This window comes from Eschrichtius robustus, chromosome 15, assembly GCF_028021215.1.
Source record: "Eschrichtius robustus isolate mEscRob2 chromosome 15, mEscRob2.pri, whole genome shotgun sequence".
Lineage (NCBI taxonomy): Eukaryota > Metazoa > Chordata > Mammalia > Artiodactyla > Eschrichtiidae > Eschrichtius > Eschrichtius robustus.
Genome location: NC_090838.1, coordinates 53,369,678 through 53,389,133, shown reverse-complemented (window position 1 = coordinate 53,389,133; position 19,456 = coordinate 53,369,678).

Sequence of the window (19,456 nt, the reverse complement as noted above, 5' to 3'; positions counted from 1 at the left end):
TTGTTTGGAGGGTCAAACTCCCTTCCCCGGCTTTCTTTGGTCACTTATAGTAATGAACTCCCTTCCCCGGCTTTCTTTGGTCACTTATAGTAATGAACCCGAGCCTCCTCCAATGCAGGGGGCTCGGGTTCCATCACTGGTCAGGGAACTAAGATCCCACATGCCACAGAGCGTGACAAAAGAAAACAAAAACAAAAACTGAATCAGAGAATTATCATGACAGAGTGGAAAGGACCCAAGAAGCTGCCTCTTACAGACACCCTTTGTTTGGAGGGTCAAACTCCCTTCCCCCGCTTTCTTTGGTCACTTATAGTAATGAGCATGCCATTTACCATGCAGTCCAATCCACCTCAATACAGGGAGGTAAGTTCCTCACCAGTAAAAGGAAAACTTCTGACAGCTCTTCAAAAACAGCAGCTGCCAAGTTACCCCTTTCAATAACCTTCAAGACTCCCGACTCCCCTGATAACCCTTCCTGGGTCCCAGCCTGACAAAGCTTGTCAGAACTGCCTTCAAAGTATGATACCCAGAACAGAACTGTGTCAGGCCGGGTATAACTACAGTAGAATAAAGGAACACCATCCCCTCCCTTGATCTGCCTCTTCTACTTCTACTAATGTGACCCAAGTTTGTGTTCTCCATACAGCATTAAAATAGCCACACCTGTGATACCAGATCTCATCTCCTAATCCCAATTACCTTCCATCTTCCAAAGCTGCCTCTTCATACTGACTACAAAGCGGCGAGAAAATAAACACCGTGATAGCTCTCAAGGCCAGAGCAGGAGAACGAGGCCATGAGACCGAGTTTTTGTGGCCCTCAAGCCCACTAAATGGTTAAAACAATCTCGAGCCAAAGTCTTGGAGCTCCGCAGTGTGAACCATTCTGAAGCCTGAAAGGCCAACTCAGTCAACTCCTGTTACTGACTTTGGGGCGGCTCCCTGTTTCCAGCTCTTCCCCCTCCAGACACTGGAGGATTATCCTTCCTGACCCTCTTGTGTTGGGGCATGCCTGTGTGACTACTCCCAGCCTGTGAGTTCACTGCTGGGCCACAGCATTTAACTGCCAGTGCAAAGACAGACCCTCCAGAGCTCTTCCCCTCTGGCGAGGCATCCAAAGACCACCAGCTGGGTACCCCAGGGCCTACTGTGAGCAGAGCCCACCTGCCAAATGGGATGGACTGTAGCCTGGGAGAGAAAAAAAATCTTCCTTTGTTTTTAAGGCACTGGGATGGTGGTGGCGTTTGTTACCGCAGTGTAACTTCGTGTACTCTGACTGATACAACTCCATTATTAAGTTCCTGAAAAGAATGGAGTTTCCCCCTCAACATTTCCTAGGTCCTTCTCATACCACCTGGCATTGCCTTAGAGCTGACACCATCCCAACCCTTTTTCTTCCCTCTTTTTTTCTGATTGGGCTTAACAGCTTTATTTGAAATGAAAATGCCATAGAAGCCCAGCAGTTACTGAGAAACCAGCAGTAAGACCTCCTCCCAAGCTCTTAGACAACAGCTATTCCAGCAGCTGTAGCAAGAATCCAGTCTATGACCACCCTCAGTGAGCCACTGCCCTCTACCTTCAGAGGTGTAGGGGGCCACCCGCCCCGTGAGCCCAGAGCGGGGAAGAGCGGTTGAAGGGAGGGAGAAAGATATCATCAAGAACAAACTGAGATTTTGTGCAGCCCTGTAGTTCAGTTCAAGGTCTCCCTAGGAACGGCCCTCTGCTTGGTGAAACTGGTTCATTCCAGGCAGAGCGGACGTGGGGAATGAAATTCCATAAACAGCCTCCTGGAACAAGCACCTCTAGCTACAGATGTGCAGTCACTGTTCCCGACAGGTCCTGACGGGAAATGAACGGTGCTGTCTTAAAGGTTAACAAGTTGCTGCAATTTTGTTTTTTGCTCTGTGAGTCATGGGGAAGTGACACTCTGTAGAGCACCCAGCAGATCCAGAATGTCTAAGTCATAGGGCTGTCGGCCCGTTGCCAGGCTTCCTTTCCATATGCTACACAATCACTTCACTGGAGGGAACCCGCCTATGTCCCCGTACTCGGGGGGCCCCAGGGTACCCAGCACTTGCTCTTTTAGAGTAGAATCAGCTTCCCGGGCTCAGCGCCAGGAACCCACCAACTTCAGACCATGGGCTTTGGGGGAAGGAAGTGTAACTTAAATCTGATAGGATTCTAAAACCTAATGATTTGGCAGAGTTGGGTAGAGGGGATTCAAAAGATGGAATAAATACCATCTATTTTCCTGTAAGGTATTTGAGAAGGAATAACTGATACTCATTCAACTCATTGGATCCCCATTGATGTAAATAAACAAGGCCCCCCAGAACTGAGAAAATGCCTCTAGAGCATTCATTAAGACCCTTCCCCTCACTCAAAGCCCTCCCTCATTAGGATTCCATAAAGTCTAAAAGCATTGAGTTTATCATTGTATTTCCTGAGGTTCCTAAAAAGATACTGCAAGGAGAGGTAGCATTCATCCACCAGTTATAAGCTATGTGCCAAGAACTTGCTGGGCCCTGGGGATACATGAGTGAACAAGTCAGGGGACGTGCCTTCGTGACACTGGCATTCCACTGAGAGAGGCAGACAGTACACAAGAAAACTGCCGATAGCAATAAGTGCTCTGAAAGAATTGAATGGGGTGATGTGACAGTAACTGTTGGTGGCATCTGAGCTGAGACTTAGAGGATGAAAAGGAGTTGGACAGGTAAGGAGCTATAGCCAGTGACAGAAGGCAGGTGATCCAGGAAGCTGGACTTGGTGAGGGACACAGGACAGGTAAGTTTTGACCAACAGGGCAAACCTCAGGCCCAGTTCTCTTAGGCCTGCCTCGCTGCAGGACAGCACTTAAAACCACCCCACTTGTAAAGCAATTATACTCCAATAAAGATGTAAAAAAAAAACAAACCTCCCCACAGCTCGAGGTGTTGGTCCCTGGGTCACCCTCCCACGTGTACGTGCAGAGGATGCCAGCCCCTCGTGGTCCGTCCTCCCCACCGGCCTCTGTCCACACCCAAGGTTGAGATGGACAAGCCATCGATGGTCGAGTTCTTCACCCTGGCAGGGGAGGAAGCCTGTGGGTTTGTGCCTTGTGTCCTGGCCTTTGTGGAACTCTGGGTGGGACAAGGGTATGGTCTCCAGCAGTACCTGCTGAGCGATTAGCCGTGAACCTACTGAGCAGGCCGCGGGGCCAGGTGACAACCTTGTGTTCTGCACTCTTGCCCTTCAAACCCGAAGGCTTGGCCAGCAGGGGCTATTGAGAACATGAAATGTGGCTCGTGTGACTGAGGAACTAAATTTCTAACTTCACATTTTAATTAACTTTAATTTAGGTAGCCACACGTGGCTAGCAGTTACCATATTAGATAATGCAACATAGATTAAGATCAAGTACTTTTAGCAAAAGACAACAAAAGCCAATTGACACCCGAAGAATTACTGGAATTGTCAGATAAGCATAGTTGTGCAGGAAAATGGTAAAAGAAATAACATAATCAAAGCAAAAAGACACTATTAGGAATAAATGGGCAGATTAGAAAATAAGGGAACTTCTAGAAATGATGAATGGAAATAAAACTCCATGGCTACTGATACATTTCAAGTAAATTGCAGATATCAAAAAATAAGATGAACAGATGGATAGACAGATATGATAAACTGAATAAAATGTCAAGGGTAGAATATAGGTAGTAGGTATATGGACATTTATTGTAAAGGTCTTTTAACTTGGTCATATGTTTGAATATTTATAATAAATGTCAGAAGAAGAAAAAACCTTCATGAACCAAATAAATCCCCCATGAATGCAGCACAGAGACAAGGAGATGAAACTATGAGAGAAGTTAAGAGATTTGGAGGATTGAATAAGAAAGTCTTAGCTCTATAATTGGAGTCCCAGAAGAAATGAGTGGAAAATTGAGTCAAAGAAATACCTGAGGAAGAAATGCCTGCAAGTTTTCTCAAACGGATAAAAAACATGCATCCACAAGTCCAAGATGCACAAAGTAGTAATAAAAAGTGGCCATAAAAACTCTGCTACTCCACCCACTGAAAGGGAGAGTCTTGCTCTTCTCCCCTTGAGTCTGCACTGGCTTCAGCAACTGGCTTGATCCACAGGCCACAGCAGAAGTCACACAGCATGACACCCAAGGCAACGTCAAGACCATTCAGCTTCTATCTTGGTTTCTTGGAAAGTTTTTCCGGGGAAATCCAGCCACCTTGTAGAAATGTGACTAAAGAGTTCTCAAAACTATATAAAGAGGGACGCACAGTGCCCAGCCTTCCAGCTGTCCCCACAACATTCGTATTATGAACGCCTATGAGCAAAGCCATCCTGGACCCTCCAGACCAGCCCAAGTTTCAGCTAAATACCAGCAAGAAACTCCAGTCAATCCCACGTGGAATGGGAGAATCACTCTGCTGAGACCTGCCTAAATTTCTGACCCACAAAAGAGAGATGAAACAATGGCTGTTTCTTTAAGCCACTAAGTTTTGGGGCAGTTTGCCATGCAACAAAACCAGGAAATTAACTCAGAAGCAAAAGGACGCAGAGCACCATCTAGTGTTCTTCCTTTAAGCAGTCCTGCTACTTCTGTGCTCTCTCTTCTAGGATGTAGTTGGAAGCAAGTTCCCACTCCTCAAATAGTGAGGATAAGCCATTGCCCCAGTAGGAACTGCTTCCTTGGGCTCAGGCCAGGGAAGCACTCACTGAACTTCTAGATGCCATCTCTGCTCAGGCCAGACTTGGAGAGGGAACTGGAAAAACCAGTGAGCTCTGCAGAAGGAAAGCGTTAATCACAGAAAGCTTGAATTGCAGCTCCCAGGGAGCACAGCAGAGAGGCCAGCAGCCACTGTGCTCTTTCCTTGACTGGACAAGCCCTGGGGCATGGCTGGACTTAGGGGGCTGAGAGGGAGGTATCGCTGTCTGAGACCTGCCCTCCAGTCTCAGACAGGGCATCCGAAGGCAACTGTAAACCTGACACCAGCCATGAAGCTGGTGTAGACGTCCCTGTGGCCCCCTCTGGTATCCCAGGACCTCTGTGGTAGGCGAGGGCGGGACTACCAGTGAGGGCTGGGGAGCGTACTCAGGGGCAGCGGTGGCGGAGGAACTCAGCGGGAGGCCGTTGTCGGCATCACTCTGGCCGGGCCCTCCAGTGGCTCTGTGGCCAGCCCCTCTGGACTCCAGGAAGTGTATATTGGGTCTCTTTCTGGAAGATGCCCATGATACCACGAGGAGACGCACTCAGAGGTCACACTCCGGGGCAGGCTGTCTGTCCTGGCTCTGGAAGCGGTGAGGACAAGCCCATCCAAGGTACAAGCTATGACTCTGCCTCGGAGGGAGCCACTTGAAGGCCATGGAGAGAGTAGGCGGTGACAACACTTCACCACCCAGAGGTGCAGCCACCAAGGTGACCCCTGCCTCACTGGAGATGAGCCCAGCGCTTAGCCAAGCAAACCCTGATACAGAAGTTAGGGTGTCTGCAGGAGCAGCAAGAATTCCCCAAAGAGAGCTCTCAGCCTGGGACACAAGGAAAAAGGACTTGGAGATGTGAGAAAGCTGTGTGATGACAGGGAAAGGATACGGCCTGCCTTCCAGGGACAGCTGGGCCTCAGTGGCCAGGCCTGCCCTTCATCCCATAGCAGCATGGTGTTTCACCAGGCAAGACTCTTGTCTGCACGGGCGTTTGCTGGCCTCCTCCAGGAATGCTCTCCACCACCTGAGAAGGACTGGGAGAAAGCAGCTCCCCTTCCTGGGGTGCAGTCCTTTCCCATAATCCCAAATCTGAGCGGTTGGCTGATCTCAGCGAGTCCACAGGGGTGGGCCTCGTGGCTGGCACATCCTCTGAAGTGCCCTCCAGCCTTCCCCATTCTACAGGCGAGGACCAAGCTGCCGGTGAGCGGCTGCCACAGAGCTTGTTACAGGAATCACGGCGCTGGAAGGGGCTTCTCCACTGGCTGAGGGCCCGGCAAAGATACTTTTTTCTGGGATCTCTGGCCACCTGGGATCAGAGACTGCTGTTCCCCTGGGGCTGGAGAAGAGGCTATTTTTCAAAGATCCTTCCCACTTATTTCCAGATTTAGTGGCCAGGATGCCATCTGCTGCAGGCTTGGTGAGGAACACGAGGAAGCCTGGCTGAACCAGATGGGGCATAGAAGTTCCAGAGACCCCAGGTTTCTTCTCTGCTTGAGTCTTTGGCCCAGTGGTGCTAGCAGTGGGTTTGGAGAAAGGTCTTTGAAATTAGATGGGAGCCTGTGTAACCTGGGGCTTCATGATCTTTTCTCCTGAATCTGCTCTGGGATCTCGGAAGACATAACACTTCCCCCTGAAAGGCCTGTATCTCCCACCTCGAGCATAGTTCTGAGATAGCAGGACCACGTGCACAGCCAGAGCTTGGGTGGCATAAACGTGCACCCTTTTCTTTCAATAGGCATGGACCATACTGCTTTCTGCCACAGGGGAGACCCCCTGGAACACAATCTTGTCAGGGTTTGGCCCACAGTCATCATTTCCTGTGACCTTAAACACACTGACATAGACAACAGCATGGCTTTGGGGGCCAGCCCGGATGGTCCAGCTGCACCAGATATTCTGAGGAAACTGACTTTGCGTCATCGGGATGGAGAATTCACCCATCTTGCCTTTCAGGATGGCACGGCGTTTCGTGAGGATGTAGATTTCTGTCCAAGAAGGTCCAAGTCCTGCAGGAGAAAAAGAACTGGGTAGAGGCTTTGGGAAGAAACCCTGTTCAGATGAGTGCTCTACAGAGCAAAGCTCATATTTTTCTTTTTCATGCCTTTCCTGTGCCTGGCCCAGGAGACTAGCGCCTTCAAGCCGTTGAGGGGAAGGTGTGAGGAGAGCTTGTTTAAGAAATAAGAGCAAAAAAAAAATCACATCCAACTTGTAGGAGATGGTGTTCCCCTCAGCTGGCATTTAAGACTGATTCCCTCAAAGAGGAGGGACGTGGGGAGACGAGGAGTGAAGTCACTCACAGAGGAAAAGCATCCTCATAGAAGAAATTGCAAAGGCAGCTCTGGCACCTGCTGAGACTAGATGGGTGGGGACAGGGGGCCAGTGAGGCTGAGCACGAAGACGACCTGAGAAGCTGTAAGGCCCACACCTAGCTCAGCCATTGCCACCTGTGATACTGTGATTTATAATTGTATGTTTGGTCTTTGCCGCTCCTGGCACAGAGCTCCTACAACCCTGGAATTTCCTAAGTGAGGACACTGATACATGCCGATACATGTGTCTTTTATGTTAATGAGGTGACTTTTGGAAAGCACCTAGTTCACCTAACGATGGGGGCTGGTTTCTAGGGGAAACAACCAGGTGATTAGAAGGTTGGAAATCCCAGTCCCTCCGCAGGACCTCTGGGGAGGAAAAAAGGGGCTGGAAATTGAGTTCAGTCACCAATGGCCAGTGACTTAATCATTCAAGCCTATGTAAAGAAGCCTCCATGAACACTCAGAAGGATGGGATGAAGAGAGCTTCCAGGTGGGGAACGCATGGAGGTGCTGGGAGAGTGGTACCCTCAGAGCTGCAAGGTCTGTGCCCCTTCCCCATACCTTGCCCTATGCATCTCTCCCTTCTGGCTGTTCCTGAGTTACATATAACCGGTAATCTAATAAGTAAACTGTTTTTCTGAGTTCTGAAAGTCACTCCAGCAAATTAATCAAACCTGAGGAGGGGGTCATGGGAACCTCTGATTCACAGCCAGTGAGTCAGAGGCACAAGTAACAACCTGGACTTGTGACTGGCATCTGAAGTGAGGGCAGACCTGTGGGACTGAGCCCTTAACCAGTGGAATCTGATGCTATCTCTAGGTAGTTTCAGAACTGAGTTGAATTGTAGGACACCTAGCTGGTGTTGGATAATTGCTTGGTGGTGGTGAGAAAACACACACACACACACACACACACACGACCATCCAAAGCTCCCTAGCAGGAAGGAAGCTCTCTTAATGGGTAGCTGTTATCAGGCTAGTAGCTTTACTCCCTGAATCTCAGTTTTCTTGTCTTTAAGACTGCCATTTTTACTTCAAAGGGTTTTAGCCAACGTTTAATCCATAGCATGCTTTTCTGTGTTCTCACAACTGTTTTTATTCTATTGGGAATGGATGGGGTGGGGAGATTCGGGGAAGCTTAGCTATAGCCCTTGAGAACACAGTTCAGTTATGGGAAAAGAATGACATTTATAAAGAAAAAAAAGCTTACGAGGCAGCCTCCGATGGCCAGTGCAGAGTTTAGAGGAAGGGAGAGATCCTCTGAATGCCTCCAGGTTGCCCCCATCCCTCCTGCAGGTGTAGAACTGTGGGAAGACAGAGGCCTTTATTTTGTTAATAGGATTTTATTTATTTACTGTTTTTGGCCACACCACGTGTCTTGTGGGATCTTAGTTTCCTGACCAGGAATCAAACCTGGGCCCACCGCAGTGAAAGCGCAGAGTCCTAACCACTGGACCGCCAGGGAAATCCTCAGGGGCCTTTAGACCAGAGAAGAAGGCAGGTCCAGTCGCCAGAAACCCAGAAGCCACTGTCCAGTCTTCTCTGCCCCAAAGGAATACATCCGCATGGACTTTGGGCTCCTCCTTTGACATACCTAGACTCCAACTACTTTTCATTCCCATCTCTATACCACATCTCTCACTTGGATTATTCTAGTGCCTTCCTAACTCACCTCCCTGCTTCTACTCTTATGGAATGGTCCATTCTTCAGCGTGATTTTTGTTCAGAGAGATACCACATCATTCACACCCTCAACACCCTCCAGCAGCCTGCCCTCACTCACAGGGAAGTCACCTGAACAGGATCACTAAGGTCTTTCGTGATCTAGCCATTGCCTCCCGGGCCTGTCTCTCTCCACCTTGTACTGACTTCCTTTCTCTTCTTAGAACATTCTGTTCCTACCTCAGGGACTCAGCACTTCTGTTCTCCCTGCCTGGGTGCTCTCCCTCAAATTCATGTGGTTTCTCCCTCATTTCCACCAGGTTTCTGCTCGAATATCACCTCAGATAAATATTCTCTAACCACAGTCGAGAAAACACCCCTCCCCATCACTTACATTTTTCTTTCCAAATCTAGAACTTATAGACATTTTTATGTTTAATTGATGGATCATCCCCGGACTAGAACATAAGCTGCATGGAAGAACACGCTTTGATTTGTGCACTGTTGCATTCCCAGGGCTTAGCATAGAATAGCACCTAGCAAATGGCAGCTGTTCCATAAAGGCTGGCTGAGTATGTGAATAAGAGTCTGTCAACTATTTGATTCTGTGTCACTTGGACAGGACAAAAGGCCAGTAATAATAGGACCATAGACCAGTGGGAGGGCAGTGACATATCCCAGAATAAACATGTTCCTTGTCTCTGACAATAATAACCAGAGTCCACTTAGCAGATAAGGGTGCAGAGTAGGACAGTGGCCTTCAAACAAATGAGCTTCAGGAGGGCTTGGAAAGGGAGCGATTACTGGACCCCACCTCCAGAGTTTGATTCAGTAGGTTGGGGCCTGAGAGTTTGCATATCTAATAAGCTCCCAGGGGATGCTAATGATTCTGGTCTGGGGATCTCATTTTGAGAACTATAAAAAAAAAAAAAAAAATTGAAAATCTTTTTCATTTCTGCCCAAAGAATCCCAGGGTGAGACTTATTTGAAGAAAGCCAACATGCTTGCCCCTCCTTTCACCACATGGATCCTAATAGCTGATCTTTGTTTATAATTTTGTCATCTCCTCTTTCAACATCTTCACTCACCTTTGCTAAAGTGTCTCCTCCCCTGATCCTCAAAACTAAGTTCTTCCAGATTCAAGTCTCACCTCCTCTGCGGAGCCTTCCGTGACTGCACGGGTCCCCGATGCCCTCCCTCTTCTTCATACCTGTGGAACTGCTCCCACAGGTTAGACACTAGATCATCTTTCTAATCACTAGTTTTCCTAGTCACTCCACAGGCTTGTTTCACCTCATCTCAGACCAGAAGAAGAGCAAATCCAAGTTGTGAATATCCACTTTAAGGGCTCAGAACTATGGCAGGAACAAGAGTCCACAGAGCCCGCTATGTGCCCCTGCCACCTGGAGATGACCCCCAGCCTCGGGAACTCACCACCCACTGGGCGACCTTTAGGGGTATCTAGTGAGCACCAGGACATGACTTCATCCTGGGTCATTAAGACCCCCGATACAGCTGGAGACAGAAGAAGGCAGCAGAAAATTCATTCTTCACCCAAAGCTTCTAAATTCTGGCCTGCCAGAAATACACCACCCAGAAACATACCAAGAGCAGCATTCTCCTCTGTCCTTTCTCCTCGGACCAACACAACAGACGTCAAAGACAGAGAGTGCACCAGAAGCCGTGCGGATGGGCTTCAATCCCGACAGAGACGCCAGTTGGCCAGCCAGGTGTTAACGTGGCTCTCAGTGCTGATGGCTGCATATTAGAGTCACCTGGCCCAACTCAAAACCAATTTAGTCAGAATCCCTGGGGGTGGGACCTGGGCCTTGATATTTTTTAAGCTGCCCAGGTAATTCCCATATTTCAGCCAAAACTGAGAAAAGCTGCTGTACTCTCTCCTAAGTCAGGAATGTCAGTGCCGACATGGCGAGTTCTCTGTTTTACTTGGATCATTCATTTGGGCCCTCTGATGGCCCTGGTGCTTGGCAGTCCCGTGTTGCTCAGCTCTGAGAAATGACTCTATACAGGGACAAGGAACACTTAAGCAGAGATCAAGTACCAGGCCAATGGGCTTCTCCCCAGGCCCGACCTCAGGATTTTATTGCTACGCCAAATGGTGTTAGCTTTGAGATCCTAAGAAGGTTACAAGCCATCCCGTGGCCCTAACTCTAATGCCAGTGTTTGGTTACAGGCAACACTTTGTAGAGGCTGGTGGGAGCTCCTTCAGGGAAGGATCAACCAGCATCAGCTGCTTGCGGCAGACTTGGCCCCAGGGCTGACTCTGACCTTGTCTCCTCTTGATTTCCTGGAGTTTGGGAGTAAAGATAGAGGTAGATACCAGAAAAAAAGAATTCGTCCTGGTCTTAAGGGTCACGATTTGATGACCACCTCGCTCATTTCCTCGAAGGCCAAAGTCCCCAAATGTTGATGACAAAGGAGACTTTATACCCATTCTGGGAACCTACCTGACTTGTGTCATCCACCTCTTCTTTGAGAGTTTTTTCACCTGGGTCACTATTGTTTCTCTGCCCGAGGTGGTGGCCTGGCCTCCCTCACAGATGACAGGTGTCCTGAGGTCAGCAGCTCAGCCTTACCGTGCAGGGTCATAACCATGCAGGGTCTCTGAGGCATTGATGTTTTGGCAGAAATGTTGGAAGAGGAAGGGTGTTCTTCCCCCCTGCAGGGCTCTTTCAAGAATTAAACATGATTAAAGGCACAGGGGCGGCCTGCAGCAACAGCAGGCAGTAGATGTCACAAGTGTCACTCTCTACTATCCAGAGGCCTGAAGTCCAGCAGGACATGTGCTTCCTGGCAGGAACAGGAAGCACCTGTTTTCCAGAGGCCTTTCTCACCCCCTTACTTCCTCCTCACCTTCTCCCCGCTTATTCATCTAGCAAATGGCCCCAAGAACCTAACCCCCTGCTTCACTCCCTTGTCCGGGGGCCCCCAAAGGGCTCTGAACAAGATGCTGGTGTGCAATGTGGGGGGATGAGGCTGGCCCCATCCCCACAGGGGTACAGCCATGTGCCACCCACTCCTGGGTGGACCCCTCAACCTGGGGCACCCTGAGAGCAAGAGGGTGGCAGGCCGGGCTCTCCCTGCACAAGGAGCTGGACAGTCCCTCCATACTCACCACCTTCTCCCAGGGCCTGGGAGCCAGGCCAGACGTGGAGCTGGACCTGAGACCTGATTGTGGACAAGAGCTGGGGCCTGGCCTCTGAGGAGCTTCTCGTCCAGCCATCAGGCAAGAGAGGGAGACCAAGAGGAAGAAAGGCCGTGTGGAGGCCCATTCCGACCGGGGCTGCCTTCCCTTCCCAAGTAGCAGAGGTCTGAGGCCAGACAAAGCCTCCACTGATGCCTCCTTTAGGGCAGCCCTGGCCTGAGGGCTGATTCACCAATGAGGCAGCTGTTCTGCATCGTCCAATGAAGGGCAGGATGCCTCAGCACAGCTGGGATGTGATCACTACTGGGAGAATGGAAATCAAGAACTCCTGAGGAGAATAGGCATTCTTTCCAAAGAAGACATACAGATGGCTAACAGGCACATGAAGAGATGCTCATCAGGAAAATGCAAACCAAAACCACAATGAGACATGACCTCACACCTGTCAGAATGGCTATCATCAAAAATATAACCAAGTGTTGTCGAGGTCATGGAGAAACGAGAACTCTCATGCACTGTTGGTGGGAAGACAGCATGGAGGTTTCTTAAAAAACTAAAAATAGAACTACCATATGACCCGGCAATGCCACTCCTTGGTTTTTATCTGAAGAAAACGAAAACACTGATTTGAAAAGATCTGTGCACTCCTATGTTCATTGCATTGTTTATCCATTCATCTGTTAAAAATCTTCCTTTAGCTTTTAAGTTCTTAAAATATTTTTTCCCTATTTATAAATTTAGTAAACAAAACTATAACAAACATCTTTAAGGATTTCTTTGGCTAGTAGTTACTTGGTTAATATTTGGTCCACTTTATAAGCGTCATTAATTTAACACATTCAAACATTTATAAATTTAACATATGCAATTTTTTCTTAAGTACCTCAATTGCTCAAACAAAATCTTACCAAGAACTTTTGAAAAACATATAAATCTAATAAGTTAAATGGATAAATATAGTAACAATTTAGGTTTTCCTAACTTTCAACACCATACATAAATTTATTAAACTTTCAACTCAAAATCATAAGTCTAACTCATTTACTCAATTACACTTTAAAATCTGAATTATAAGTCTCACCCTTCCTCTAATAGAGCAACTTCTCGTCAACGTTACAAGTACTTAAAATGCCAAATATGCATAGGGTATTCTTAGAACAAAAGAATCAATACTATAGGTTTATCTTTAAATCATTTCTATACTTGGTTATAAATCTTCCTGGGCTGAAAGAAGTTTTCCCAGACGGTGGGATTTTCCAGACTTCCCAGAAAATAAGAACCATGTGGGGCATTTCTTAAATATACAGATTCCTAGGCTCCAACCCAGATCCAATGAATCTGCATTTCCATGGAGAAGACTAGGTAATCTGCATGATCATAAAAGCCCCAGGTTTATCTTAGAAGTTTGGAAACACTTTACTTAGGGAAAAATTTCTTCTCAGACATCTATAGACCAGATTTCGGCCAGGCTCTGACTAGATTCTTGTGAGTAACTCTGAAAGGACACCTCAACCGTATGTATCTTCCTCTGCAGGGTCACTGTAAGCTAGGAGAGGTGGCCTTCCTGCCTTAGAGGTGTGTCACCGCTGCTTAGGATTTCAAGTTAGATTACAGCCAGTGGGCTTTGTCACTGGATTAGACTTTGCATTTCCCTGGCTCTCTAGATAGTATAAATGTCTTCTCCTATCTCTAGAACTTTGAGTGTCATTCTTAACATATTTCTCCAGGTTCTCAGGACCATACATCCTTATAGACACTAAAATGCTGCCCCATTGAACCCTGGTGTCTCCCTCAGCTTTGTCTGACTTGTCAGTCATGACTTCAAGGTCATTTTCTGGACAGGTTCCTAACTGGTGCCCTGATTCCAGCCCTAACCCCTCCACACAGCAACTAGATGATCTTCCCAAGATGCAGGACCAGGGCACACACTGCTAAACCCTCCCTTGGCGTGGCATGAAAGGCCTGGCTCAAGAACACCTGCCTGCCTCTCCCCGGGTCCATCTCAGGCTGCTCCCAGTGGGCCCCACGCCCACAGAACGCCCCCCCGCCCCGCAGGGCTAGTCAAGCACCCCTGATTCTGGCTGGCACAGGGGCCAGTGTTTGCCAAAGGAGTGGCCAAAGATAGTCTGCATCAGAATTGCTGGGCAGAGAGAGGCATGTTTACTAACATGCAGATTCCTGGGCCCCACCCCAGATAATCGGGCTCTGAACCTCTAGGGAACGGGGTCCAGAAATACTCCTCGTTAACAAGCCCCCATCCCCACCCCCAGGAAATTCTTGTGCTCACTAACATTTGCAAAGCATGGCCTGCGTAGTCCAAGAGCAGTAAAAGCAAGCTTCACTTTCCTAAAATAGGAAGAAAAACGTATTTCTGTTGCCAGCGTCCAGACTTCAGCAAAGTAAAAGAGTCACAATCATTAAACCCCCTCCACGTGAGCGTTATGGTTGTGTATTTGTCACAAAGGCACAAAAACCCTGTGTGTGGGTGCACGTGCCTGGGTGTGTGGGTGGGGATGGTCTTTGCACTTGAAGGAGGTTACGGTGGAAGACGGCAAGGAGGAGGCAAGAGGAGGGTAATTAGAAAGAAAGGGGGTCTCCAATGGGACTACCGGACAAAGACAAACCCAAAGCCCATGGCCCTTCAGGCTGCAGGGTCACGGGAAAGATGAAGGCTAAGGAGGGGCTGCCTGAGAGGTAAGATGACACACCACAGCAGGGCTGCTTACCAAAAACACAATATTGAGTGAAAAGAAAGCATCACAGAAGAAGAATACAGTGCATTCCATTTGCATGAATTTTTTAAAACTAGCAAAAGCAAATAGCATATTGTATAGGAATGCATATAAAGGTGGTAACACTGTAAAGAAAACCAAAGAATGACGCACTGAAATTCAAGACTGTGATCCCCGGGGCTACCTCTGGGAGAGAGGGGACCACAGGGGACTTCAAAGGTACCAGTAAGTTTCCTAAGAGGTGGGGGGGTACTCAAGCGCGGTTATATATACGTAACACGTATCATTTTGCATGTATGATATATTAAGGTTTTTAAACATATATATGAAATAGTGAAAAGCATGAATAAAATAAACCACTTGCTCATCAAATTCTGAAATACTAGGAAAAGGCGTCACCTGGAATTTGTGGCAGGTATGGCTTGAGCAAATAAAATGAAGCCCCATTGACCAAGTGGATTATGAATGTTGAGCACTTGTGCTGGCTGACTGAGCCTCCGGGACAGCCATGGGCAGGTGAAGAAGGCCTGGGGACCCGACTCGGAGAGGAAGTACCACGTCTCATGTCCAGGGCTGAGAGCCACGCAGCAGAGGCAGTGTCCTGTGGAGCGTGTGGGCCCAGCTCAGCACCCACCTCCTCAGAGTCCTATCTGTTCCAGAAAGGGAGGTGGTTTTGGACCCACTAACAAAGAAAAAAAAAATGCTGTTTCCATTCACAGATGCCTTCTTCACTGCAGCCTTTACTAAGGGTCTGGCGTTTCCTTAAAAGTTCCTTTAAAGCAAACAGGAAAGGATTTTATCTAAGAGAGAATCCTCTGCAACTCCCCACCGTGAGCGTGCTTCAGTGAACAGTCCAGAATGGGCAAGACTGCAGACACGTGCCCCTGGGTGGGGCTGGAAAACCTCCCCATGAGCCGTGCCCATCACGCCTCTTCTGTCCCTTGGTGCCAGAATGGGATTTGCCAGCACAAACCAGCAGAACCACCTGGCAATTTCCACTCACTTGAAAAGGGTTTCCTTTCAAGTCTGTTTCCTTGCTTAGTCCCAGAGTTCTCAAAAGCAGCACAGCTCCCTGGTTCTCCCTCTCTGGACCCCTAGTACTTGTTGCTCTTCCCCGATTTTGTGCAATTCACTGTGCCCTGCTGTAGGACAATTCCCAGGCTGCTGGCTCTTCGGGTTATCTAGTTATCCCTTGCATTATTATTTTCTACTAATAACAAAACAACAGCCTGCTGTACCTATGGGCACCTCCTGCAGATTTTTTGTAGGAAGAAGACTGTGCCTCCTAGGGACTAGGCCTCCTCCTAGCTCCTCCTCCTCGGATGGCTGTTGGGTTAAATTACAAGGAGCGATTTCTAATCCTTTCTTCTAAAATGACCTTTATTATCATCATCTCTTTTTTTCTGACTAAAAGAGAAATTTGTTGTATTAATTTCCTATTGCTGCTGTAACCAACTTCCACAAACCTAGCAGATTAAAACAACACAAGTTTATCATCTGAAAGTTTCGGGTGTCAGAAGTCCAAAATAAGTCTCACTGGGTTCAAAGCAAGGTGTCAGCAGGGCCAAGTTCCTTTTCTGGAGGCTCTAGGAGAGAACCGGTTCTCTTGCCTTTTCCAGCTTCTGGGCTTCTGGCTCCCTCCCGTCTTCAATAGCTGGTGGAGACTTTCTCCCAGGGCATCAATGTTCTGCCTCTCTCTTCCACATGTAAAGACCCCTGTGATGACATTGGGCCACCTGGGTTATCCCAGCTGCTCTCACCTTCTCCAGGTCAGCTGATTAGCAGTGACAGTTCCATATGCAAACTTAATTCCCTTTTGTCATGTAACCTAACATAGTCACAGACTCTGAGGATTAGGATGCAGACATCCCTGGTCATTATTCTGCTACAACATATATGCTCATTGTAGAAAATTTAGAAGCACAGGAAAAGCATAAGGGAGACTATAGAAGCCACTTCTAACCCCACTTCCCAGAGATAACCACCACCAATTTATTGTGTATTCATCCAGTCCTTATTTTATTTTATTTTTATTTTTTAACATCATTATTGGAGTATAATTGCGTTACAGTGTTGTGTATCCAGTCTTTTTAAGTGCATATGTTTCCTTTTCTTTGTAAACTAGGTTTGAATAATACCATATATATATGTTTATATAGACATATAGTGTTTAGTAATTTTCCTTAATAGTATGCATGTATTTCTATGCTATTTACTATTTTGTTACATTTAATTTTTTAATGGCTACCTAGCATTCCACTATGTGGATGTACTATAATTTATTTAACTAATTTAGTTAATCCTTTATTGTAGGACACATAATGTATCTCTAACTTTTCTTCGTGCCTAGTAGCCCTATGATAAACATCTCTGGAAGCTACATCTTTGTACACGTTCTTAGGATACATTCCCCAAAGGTACCCCAAATATTGGGTGGCCACATCATTTATCCCCCAAAGCAGGACATTTTTAAGTATGAAAAAGGGTAATCTTAAAATTTAACAGTAACTGGTAACTAACAATAAGCCAGGACGGACCTGGGCACGATACGTTCGGCAAACTGGCTTCATGAAACATTGCCGTGGTTTAGTCCTGTGGGCAGCACCCAAGAATCCTGCTCTAAGCCCTTGTCAAAATTGCCAGGCCTCCCCGTGCCCCCAGCTCCCAACCTCCATCTTCTTAAAACTGAAAACCACACGGAGGCAAATGTCATCCTCACTCTCACTGGAGAGGTAGCAGCGGCAGGCCTGTTTCTTGTGGCAGGAAGAAGACTGCTAAGTCCTGCTTTGCCCTGGTAGCCAGTGATTTTACTCTAGGTGAGTCTATTATAGCTCCTGATCCAGGTAAGGCTGGGTTAGCTTCGAGGCAGCAGTGACCAACCTGCCTTCCCTACACACAGGCCCAGGTACAGGCTCAGAGAGGAAGCTTCTCCCAGGGCCTTTCCCCAGATCCAGGCAGGTGCCCCCTGGGTCGCCCTGTAACAAGACAGTATTACCTGAGCAAACTTACCTGCCAAACTTACCTGAGCAGGAGACACTGACCCTGAAGAGCCCAGAGCAAGAGCTTGGAGCTGCAGTCAGCCCACGTTCCCTAACACAGGGAATGTTACAAGGAACAACTTACACTCTCTCATCAGAGGACTTCCACTTGGACAGAACCCTCTGAAACCATCAACCGTCAAGAACATACCGAAATAAAGCAGTCGCCGAAACCACAAAAATGAAAAGACTAAATTCACTGTTTTGTAACATTCCCGTGGGTCTTGTTTTGTTTTTTTATTTTGGTAGCGGTCATTTGACCTGGCCACCCAGGCTACCGAATGCTCTCAGGGAAAAGACTGGGGCCCCTGCACAGGATTGTGAATGCAAACACTGAAGAAAAGCTATCAAGTCCTCGGGGTTCTTGTTGCGGGCATTTCTGACCTTCTGAGTAAAGTAACCTGACGAAACAGTCACCTCATCTACCCAGAGGCCACTCAGGAAGCATCTGACTCATTCTTGTTGACTCATATGCTGGAAAAGCAAAACCAAATGGGCTCTGATAGCAATCTAGTTTGGAGCAGTTTTACTTGTAAGCAACTGGCTCCCTGCCTACAGAGAACATAAACCTACAGAAATAAAGAAAAAAGCTTAGCAACCCACTCCCTACCCCCAAATAATGTTCCAGGTGATATTTTGTAAGCACAGCTGCAAACTGTGCTCTGTTAACTTGGAAATGGAGCATAACACACCTGGACACTGTGCATCATTTGTGAAATGAGCAAGGGGCAGAGCAGGCCAGCCCAGAACACGAACTGGCCAGTAGGCAGGTCTCAAACACTTGGGTGTTCTCTCTCTCAGAAAGAGCTGCTCTTTTTTTATTTCACCTTTGCGTACTTAGTGGACATGTCGTTCAGCTGGAGATCTGGACTGTTTGATATAAGCAAAGGCAGAGTCGTGGGATCACCACTGGCCACATAAGGGAGTCCAAAAATTTGGGGAAAGCAAACACCGGCCCAGACAGTGAAGCGTGTTGGATTTCTCACATCAAAAGTCAGCTGCTCAAATAGGGGAAGACACAGCCAAAAGTACTAGACGTGCATGCCTCTGGAGAAAGGGACTAGGAGGTAGAAAGGATGCTCTTTTTTATTATGAACATCGCAATACTATTGACTTTTAAACTACGAATATATATTACTTTGTTTTAAAAAAATTAAATGTTTCTAAAAAAAAAAGGAAGCAGAACTGAAGCCCTAAGAAATGGGGTCAGTTCCATTTTTATGGAGTTTTAGGGGCATCTTTTGAGGCTCTAGAAATTGTAATTTCCTTGTTGTATGTTAATTAAGCTTCTCCACCTGGGGGGAGAAAGTCAGCTTCTGGATTTGGAAGGATGGGAGCCAGAAAAGGTCCTGACTGTGGACCTAGAGCATGGCCTCCCCACGTCTCTGTGGGCCCTGGGCAGGTGGATTTCTCTAAAGGTATCTTTGGATGCTGACAACAGGGCTGGCCAGAGAAGGGATACATGTCAGATCTATTCTTAGCCCCTAGACTCTAGACCCCTAGATCACTTCGTGTGTCATCTCCTACAGCTGCTTCTGGTAGAACCACAGGCCTGAGGAGATCCACACAGAGGCTTCAGGCCTTTGCATCCTTTACACTGACGATTCCTTCTTCCCTCAGATATGCACTCGGCCTGCTCCCTCGCCCCCTTCAGGCCTCTGAGCAAATGTCAGCCGCTTAATAAAAGTTGTGCCTGGTCAATTACTACCTGAAATGGCCTTACAATTCTCCTGCTAGATTTCCCTTCCTTACACTTATTAGTACTTCCTATTATGTGATCTATTTATGTACCCAATAGAGAGAGACAGAGGTGGGGGGGGGGGAAAGGGATGGAGAGAGGGAGGGA